At 55.2% G+C, this 9,312-nt stretch overlaps 1 long non-coding RNA gene across 2 annotated transcripts; it reads right to left on the bottom strand.

Moving 5' to 3' along the window:
- Positions 1–618: 618 nt before the first annotated feature.
- Positions 619–8,674, bottom strand: LOC123640125. 2 transcript variants are annotated; one of them, XR_006735879.1, is made up of 6 exons: positions 7,662–8,674; positions 7,484–7,583; positions 4,724–4,855; positions 3,669–3,848; positions 2,726–2,959; positions 619–632 (listed from the first exon to the last, which is right to left on the bottom strand). It is a non-coding gene; the product is annotated as an uncharacterized LOC123640125 (long non-coding RNA). The 2 variants fall into 2 exon arrangements; XR_006735878.1 differs by having other exon boundaries at positions 7,484–8,674.
- Positions 8,675–9,312: the final 638 nt, after the last annotated feature.

The raw sequence follows: 9,312 nt of genomic DNA, 5'->3' as shown, positions 1-9,312 counted from the left end.
TTGCTCCACACACGGCTGCCTGCGCAGGACAGCGGCCACCTGCCAGCCGCTCCTGCCAAGGTCTGCACCCAGCCACCTGCAGGTGGGGTCTGCAGAGGGTGAGGTGTCCACGGCGCTGCCAGCCTTGGTGACAAAATGGCTGGGAGCTACGGATCTATGAGGTGGGCTTCCTGGGCACCTGGACCCTGGGGAGATGCCCTGCCGGCCGGGGGACGTGGGGATCCCCTGCAAAACCAAGGCTGGGCTTGGCGTCGATGTGTCAGAGAGAAATGGCCCACAGATCTGGCTATTTCTAAAGGCCAAGGTGACTCATTCTTTCAAGGGAAACTTCCTGAGAACTGACATTCGCTGGGCACTGAGGAAACAGATGCAGTCGCGTGTCCAGGGCCCTCCCATGGAAGAGAGAAAAGGACACACAAAGCAAGCAGTTTCATGCTCTCACTTACCTGGTGAGTATCAAATGAACACCTGTTGAGCCCCGTTTCCAGCACCATTCTCGATATGAGAGAAATTCACGGGAATAAGACAGAAAAGACGTCGCAACTCTCGACTGTCCTCCCAGGGTAACAGCCACCACGTGCTTCCTCAGGACGGGCTTCGCCGGGTGTCTGGATGTGTCAGTTCCACTCACCCTGACGGCCCAAGGAGGTAGTGATTACAACTCTCCCCATTTCACAGATGCAGAAACTAAGGCCAGAGAGGCTGGAGGCCTTCGCCTGCAACCTCCCAGACAGTGGGTGTCTGAGGTGACATTGGACCCATGCCTGCTAATCTCCAAAGCCTGACTTCCTCTCACTAGAACATTCTGCCCAGCTCAGGCTTCCCAAATCCAGGAGCATCATGTTTCCCACCCTGCCCTCAGCCTGCTCCTCCTCTCTGCCCTTGCTCAAGGAATGGCATCGCCGTATCAGTCAGCGTGCGGCAGGCCATGCTGCAGTGACAAACAGTTCTATTCACGGCTTACGACTGCAGGGATTCATTTCCCACTTCAATGCCGTTGCAAGGCAGGGAAGCAAATGGGTTTTGCTCACCCTGGTTGGTGAGGTATCCACACTGATGGAGTTTACACTTCAACATGAGTTTCCCTGGGCACCAGAGGAGCAGTGGGGGGCTGGAGCGTCTCACATCAGCTAGTAAATGCTCCAGCCCAGAAGTGACATCTGTCGGCTTCACTCACAACCCACAGGCCAGAGCCAGTCACAGACCACAGCTGCCCACAGGTGAGGAGGCTGGACATGGGTGGCAGGAGGGACATCTGCGAGTACTGATATTCGCCCAGGTTCCCAAGGGTGAAACCTGAGTCTTCTGAGATTGCTGAATGCTTCTCTCCCTTTGCCATGAACTAGGGGCAGCAGAGCTGACTCTGGAACCCACAGACATGTATTAATAGGGCTTGTGAGACTTTGTCATTTAACTCTTGCGTCTCCATTGTCTTATCTGTAAAATGGGGGCAACCCTGCCTGGACCACAGAATTATGGTGAAAATGGGTAAGGTAACGCATGTCAAACCCGCTCGGTAACTATTAGGACCTCTCCCTTCCCTCCCACCCCTACGCCCCCCCATGCCAGTGCCCTGTCCTCTCTCTCAGCCCTCTGTGCCAGGCTCTCTCACTGGCACTAGTGCAACAACCTCACCCACGGGTCCTTCTGACTCGAGCCGCACCCTCCAATCCGTCCTCCACCCCGCGCCACCCTGTTCACCTTCCTGAGCCACTTTGCTGCTTCTCTGTGCTGAGTTCCCCTACAGCTCCTCGGAGCATTTGGGTTGGAGTCAGATCCCGACCTACCTTCCCAGCCTCCTGGTTTTCTCACATCCTCCACATCCTCGTACGCACCGAATCATTTCCCACTCCCAGACTTCCTCGTACTCATTGAATCATTTCCCACTCTCAGAGTCTTTCCTGATTTCTGAAATCTGCATATCTCTGACCATGTACTCCTTTTGCTCGGAATGGCCTTTTCCCCACCTCTCCTGGCAAACTCCTATTTATACTTCAAAACTCAGCTCTCATGTCACCTCTCCTGTGAAGGCTTTCCCACTGCCCCAGCAGAGTTAAATATCTTTCACCTGCTGTTAGACTCTTTCACTGCCCACGACTCCACCACGAGCAATCCCTCCCACTGAGACAAGCCTGGGTTTCCTCACCCAGTCCTCCCTTCTAATGGGCAGAGTGGGAAGAGCTCGCAGACAGCAGACCCAGCCCTGCGTTTGTCCTCAGGGCCTTTCTCAAGCTTCCTGTGTAATCTTAGAAAATCCTCCTCCCCGCCTGCAGCCTTCCCGCAGAGGGGGCCTCACCATGTTTGGAGCCACCATAGAAATACTTCAGACTTCGTCATGTTTGCTCTCTGCCCAGGGCTTTTTCTATCTGAGGATCTACCTGTCTCCAAAATGACAGAGACTAGAAACGACCTCACCCTTCAAGAGGGAATCCTCCGTCTCCGCTCTCTGGGGTGACTTCCCCATTTCAGACATGTCATGTCATGAGATGTTACGGAAAGCATAGCCTTCCCACGACAAAAGTTCTACCCACAAATGGAGCAATATGGGGGGTGGCGGTGGTTATTTCATCCCAAACATGCCGCACGATGGGAACAAGAGCTTTGGGCTTACACCTTAGGTGCGGGGCAAGCCGGAGCTATGTGGGACTGCACACCGCCCATACGATGTGTGGGGAAGTTGGACTCAAGAGATAAAGAAACAGTGCAGGATGGAGAATTGACTGACTCAGGGTCCCTGCACAAGTTCAGTCCAGGTTTCCATGTTGTTTGTTCAGAAGTTTATTGAAAAGCAAGTCGCACAGCTTGGTGACAACCCGCAGGTGTGCAGGCAACTGAGAAGTGGCAGGTGGCACGGGGAGTACACTCGGCCTCTGAGGGGGATGCACCAGGTCTCTGCCCATCAACAAAAACAGGCCTCCAGAGCCCATCGCTGGGGACAGAGAGATCCACCGCTGATGGTCTGCAGGATGAGATACACGACACCACTTATGTAAATGTTTAAGCACAAAACAATAATATATACTCAAATATTCAGTGGCTTGGAAGGAAGGACTTTAAATTCATAATAACAGCTACTTCTGTAGACCAGGAAGTGGACCAGGATGAACAGTGGCCATAGGAGGCCGGGGGTAGGTTGTAGATTTATCTGTCAGGTTCTAACAGTTTTTAAAGTGTCTAGCGCACTCACATGTTACTTGCAGAATAGTTCCGCTACATATACAGAAAAATAACTGAAACGAACATGAGAAAAGGTCAATGGTTCATTTTGGGTGGGGGGAACATCAGGTGATTGTAAATTTTTTGCACCTCTTTCCTTTTTCCAAATGTCCCCGAGAAAAATGCTAGGAAAAGAATTCTGGGTTCGGATCCCATCTCTGCTGCTACCAACTTAGGGATCCCCTTACCCGCTGGGTGCCTCAGTTTCCTCACTGGTGCCCAGGATTGAATTAGACAATCACTCGGGTTAGCCCCCGGTTCACAGCCCTTTGACCTCTGAACACAGGTGGGCAGATCCCTCCCTAACCAGGTGATATTTTTCCAGCCAGATTGAAAATAAACCAGATGTTCCAAATGGAAAAGTATCAGTTGCTAAAAGCCAGAAAGAGAGAAGATGGAGGAAGGAACAATCGACTTAGGGTTCAGGGGGAGAAGCAGCCACAGAGTCTTACCAACAGCACAAGTGTCTCTGTGTGATGCAACGTCCCCTCTGCTGCACACACACATGCAGGCACACACCCCAAATGGCAGGACTGTACAAGTGACTTCACTTGGATCTCAAGCCGGTCTCCGCTGAACAGCCCCCAGAGAGTTCTACCACAGTGTGTCAGTCATGGAGGTCAGGCTAATTCCTGCAACAGCAAGAACCTTTCTCTAAGTCCTGACATTGCACCATCTCCAGCCCTTCTTGCCCAGGGTGCACGTGCAGAGACAGCCACGTTTCCCCTTCCTGTGGAGTCACCCTGTGGAAGCCCCTCCTATCTACCTGTTCCATGCCACCTCTCAGTGCCGTTAGAATGAAAGCACCTCACTGCCCTGAAACACTCCAGGGAGGCTGTGGTGTGATCCCAATGGTCACCAGCCAAGGAGCAAGGAAAGAGACGGGACTCCTGCTCCCATAGTCATGAAAATCAGCGCCCCGCACCGTGGGGCTGGCGCTGCACCTGCTTTTCCTCACTGGTCCTCACAACAACCTAATTTCACAGACAGAAAATCACAGCTCAGAGAGGTCTGCCCGGTCCGCACTTGACCAGGCCAGGAGCCAGGTCCCAGTTCAAGGATTTTTGCCCTGGACAAAGTCTCCACCTATTTGTAGCTCAGCAAGCTCAGAAGCCAGGTGAGCCTGGGTCCCAGGCCCTGAGCCCCTTGGTGCACTCACACCATCGTCATTCAAAACATGCTCCGCACCCCCAGGCACTAGGCAGTGGCCTTCCGGTCACTTGGACGTTTGTAAGAGGAGGAGAGGGCACTTTGGAGTCCCCAGGCCAGCTTTGCAATGCCTCGCCTCGTCCGTCTGTAAACTGGCACGAGAATGCCCGTGTCAAGGTGTTTTTGCGAGGATCCAGCGGGAGGGCTGGGGGAAGCTCCCACAGCACAAAGGTGCTCAGCAAATTCCTCCCGCTCAGGTCAGCCGGGAAACAGTCACGGCTGCTCCTGGCCTGTCCCGGTGGCTACGACACAACATCGTGTCCCGGGGACAAGCAAACTCGATGTCTGCACCGGCTACCTGGGAGCTGCCTCTGCCTGTGGAGCGGCAGGGTGTGTTCGGCACGGAGGGGGCTTCCCCAAGGCCCGAGCAGCCAAGCCACAGGCTGGGATGTGACCTGCTGCCTTCGCTCTCTTTCTGCAGCACAGGCTCCTATGGTGCCAAAAGAAAAAGAAAAAAGTCACTTTCTTCCAAAATGTTCTTCCTTCTCATGAAACGGTGAGAGGCTCTGCTGTGCCGGCTCTGAGATCTCCCCAGGACCGGGGACAGTCCGCCATTGGGAGAGAGTCGGACTCCCCTGAGAGCGCACGGGCAGGCCTTTCGGGATGAGCAGAGCGTAAATCGCCCGTCAAGGAGAAAAAACAAAACAGCCTTTAATGACGGCTCGGACATCAAACCATCTTACAAAATCACACTTTGATGAGTTTTATGTAAATGAATCCAGAACACGCAGTTTAAACATCCTTCAAAGCACGGGAGGCTTGGAACTTAGCAGAGAAGTATCCTTTTTACAAAACACAAAAAAAAAACAAGAAACCACACTTGGGGCTTTGCCAAGCCCAGACGTTTGAAAAGCTTTTTAACTGTGGCCTGGCATCCGAGCCACGAACCCTGCAACTCTGAGTGGACGCTGGGTGCCCACAGCAGAAGCTACCAGAACACCGAGGAAGCCCTCCCGGCGTGCTCCACCCATCTAGCCACGTCTTCAGAAAGAGAAGCCCCGAGGCACCACCGCCCCACCGGCACCTCACCTCCTCTTTTTTGCCTTTCCCCAAGCAAAGGAGGAGCAAATGGCCCTGAGTGCCAGCGAGGGCAGGCCGCGTGCACCCGGGCGGCACCGAGCCTCCCCCGTGCATTCTGCATCAGTACGTGGAGCCTCCTCTCCTCCCTGTCCTCTCTGAAGGCCGGGCTCATTCTGCACTGGGATGGGCCACGCAGGACAGCCTGGAGCCCGGGGCTCTTGGAAAGTAGCAGAGACCCAGGGAAGAAGACGGCAGGGACAGGATCACAGCAGCATCCTCAGGCAGTCAGCAGACAGTGAGCAGGGACCTCGTGTTTGGAGACTAACCCAGGAGAGGGGTGGAGCGGACGAGAGCCCCAGACTTCAATGTGTACAAGGGTCCGTTTCCCTGGGAGACGGACGGCGAGCCTCTGAGAGTGGCGTGGAGGGGATTTATTGCGGGGGTGCTCTTGGACACAGCCCATCAGGAGGGGTGGGGGGAGTTGGGGAAAGCACGATTTGGCAGAAAACAGCATTGCACTGTGGTTCAGTGGCCAGGGGAGCTGCAGCCGACCTTGCAGGAAGCTCTGGAGCTGGGAGGGACCTTCAGGTGTGCCCCAGGTCAAAGGCAAGGGGCTGGGCATTTGCACCTGGCACTGACTGGACATTGGCTGCAGGCTGCCTCTGGAGAGGGAGTGTCTCAGCCGAGGGCACAGCCCAGGGGGTGATGACATAAGCAACAGTCCAGGCACCTAAGGAGGTGGGACCTGGGCCACCCTCCGCAGGACCACTGCAGGCCACCCGAACCACCTGTACCCACGTATTCCACACACTAAGTTCACTCTGCCTGGGAACAGCTGTTCCAGGCTTCCAGTTGGTCTGTTTTCCTGAGAGCATTTACAAGAGGAAGGTTAATGGCACAAACCACAAGCACAGCTATTGCCCTGGTATCAGCCACATGTGATACCCACGGCGCTGTCCTGTCACCTGTCCCGTATCCCTCTTGCTATCGGCCAGCGTCTCTGCTGCTCAGGGAGTCGCTGGAGGGAATGGCTGCCCCATTTCACCACCAGGACAATTTTAAATTTTAAATTAAAGGCGTGAGAGAAGCAAGCCTGGGCAAAGGGGGATGCTGAACCGTGCTGGGTCCCACGCCTGCCTGGTGAGGGGCCTGACCTTGGCGTAGCAGACCTGCAGGGTTTGAGAATTCAACTTCTTCTGGAACACTCTGCTGCTCTTATAACTACGACCTATGCCTGATCCCCAACTCTCCATCCTCCAGGAGGATGAGTCCCTTTATACGCTGCCCTCTGGCTTTCACACTTAGCCCTTAATTGGTGATTAATCACCCTGAACCTTGCACTGTCGCTCTGTAATGCATTTGCTGGCCCAGCGACAATTCCATAATACCTCTAATTACTGTCCCCTCCCTCCTCACCTGAGAAATGCACCTGCCAGGGTAGCCCTCCCTCCAATGTCCCAGCCCATTTCACCACCAGCAGAAGGTTTAATAATCGCATTGCTGCATGCCGGGGTCTGTCCATGCAGCACCTGCTCCCAGGGATGGGGTCTCTGCTGCCAGTCGGCCAGCAGCTGACCCAGCACCAAAATCCCATTCTGGAGTCTGCGTCCTAGGACCACTGCAGAACGATTGGCTGTTTGCTAGGCTGCTGGGTAACCGACTGTGGGATGACTTTACATGCAGGAGGGGTCCTGAAGAGAGCTCTCAGGAACAACATGTGTGAAGGAGTAAGGGGAGAAGGATGGGGCAGAGGGAGAAGTCGGGCTGTGATGCAGCCAAAAGGGCCTCAGCCCACCCCATGGGCAACTCTGCATCTGGGTTACCCCTCAGAGGTGGCCTGAATTCAGGAGAGAGGCCCAGGCCCTTGTATCCCCACCTGGTAAAGTTTCTGGAGGCGGGGTACCCCCAGGGGAGAGAGAAACTTAGGACTAAGCAGCTTCCTTCAGCCAAGAACCCTTCCCAGAAAGGGGCAGAGCTCTGAGCCAGCCCTGGCCGACAAGCCCAGGAAAGTGAGTTCCTGGGTCCTCGAGGGGCTTACCTGTCATGAATCAACTGCGTCCACCACGATGTCTGTCTTCCCCAGGAGATAAGACAAAATCCGTCACGTAGCCACGCAAAGGAATACGTGAGCACAGCGCCTGTGGGATGGGGGACGTCGCAGAGAAGAGCAGAGCCCCCATCTCCCCACCCCAAGTGCTGAAGCCCTAGTAATGCACCTCGGGTTCCGTTCTCTCTGCGTAAGCCGTCGTGCCACCCTGTCGGCCCACGCTGAGTGTGATGCCAAAGCACTCGCTCCACGCGTTTCTGGAAGGCTGGGGTGGCCCCACCCTGACCGTGCGCTTGGGTCGTTGAACCTACGCGTAGGACGCTGCATGGATGCCGGCTGCAGAGCGTGCAGAGCTTTGCGGCCGTGGCCGCTGCTCCGTCTTCCCCATCAGGCCCGACTCATCTGGGGCAGTGACCCCATCTTGTGTGCGTCTGTAACGCCAGGACCTGCCGTAAAAAACTGGGGGCTTGGTAAGAGGTGATGGGAAATGGGAGAGACAGAGAGAATGGAAGGAGGAAGGTGGGAAGGGCAGCAAATGTGGGAAAAGGAGAAAGAGGGAGAAAGAACAGAGGAGGGGACCCAGGGACGGCGTCACCCTGGGTAGGCACAGGTGAGCCTGAGGCATCATGGGAGGAAGCCAAGGTGATGGGGGTGGGAAGTGGGTGCAGAAACAGGCGTGGCCGAGGGTGTCAGGTGGGCTCAGGACGTGGGGAGCCCAGGGCTGGTGGGAGGTTCTGGAAGGTACGAGGCAGGGCAGGGGAGGGCTGCAGAGACCCAGCCCCTGGAGTGGAGCAGGGAGGCTGGGCAGTGCTGTCTGGTCTGTCCAGTCTCACGGGAAGATCCTCCAGCTTCTTCCTGAGGCGGTGGACACGGGGCCCAGGTCCAGCCCCATCGCAGTGAGGCCGAGGCTGGAGCCAGGACTGTCACAGAGCCTGGAGCAAGTCTGGGCTGAGTCCTATCCACAAGGCCCCACATGAGGAGGAACCACGGAGCCCAGAAGCTGGGGAAACTGAGGCCGGGACGTAGCTAAGAGGGTAAGAAGGAGGGAGACCTAAGACACAGAGACTTAGAGGAGATGATCCGAGTAAAGCACTCAGCAGGGGGCCCTGCACCTAGTAAATGTTTGGTGAATGGTGATGATGATGGTAGTGGTTAGAAGGAGGGAAATCAGGAAGGAAAACAGGGAGGTAAGGAAAAGAAAGTGGAGAGGAATAAAATAGTATGGATTGAGTGTCTACCATATGCTCTGAGCACCTGTAGCTGCCTTCACCTTTTAGATTTCCATTATCCCTGCTCAGCAATTTTATGAGACAGGTAGACTTACCCCCATTTTACAGATGGGGAAGCCAAGGCTCAAAAGGTGAAGCTACCTGCCCAGTTAAAAACCAGTAAGGCAGGATTCAAACTGAGGCCTGTGTGACCCTGAGGCGCCTGCCTTCTAGCGTGGAGGGAGAAACCAAGAAGGAGGAGAGGGAGGAGCTGAAGCACCAGGGAACTACCTAGCAAGGCCTGTGCTACTCGAGCCCACCAGGGCTCAAACCCTGAGCTAGGCACAGAAAACCCCAACATGGGCTCGGACCCGGGGGGTTTACAAGGGGCAGAGGGAAGGCAGGAGGTGGTATGAACATTGATCACATTAAATCAGCCCCTGCTACAACAGAGGACAACAGCATCCCCGAGGGCACAGAGAAGACAGGGTGAGAGAAGGCTTCCTGGAGGAGGTGACATTTGAACTGAAGCATGTAAGTGAGCATCCGTCGTCCCAGATCAAGGCACATTTGGTTCAGGGCAGTGTTTGAAAATGGGCAGCCCTCTGTCCC

The sequence above is a fragment of the Lemur catta genome, chromosome 1 (genome assembly GCF_020740605.2).
Source record: "Lemur catta isolate mLemCat1 chromosome 1, mLemCat1.pri, whole genome shotgun sequence".
NCBI lineage: Eukaryota > Metazoa > Chordata > Mammalia > Primates > Lemuridae > Lemur > Lemur catta.
Note: the sequence above shows the minus strand (reverse complement) of the source record. Positions and strands in the feature narration are given on the sequence as shown.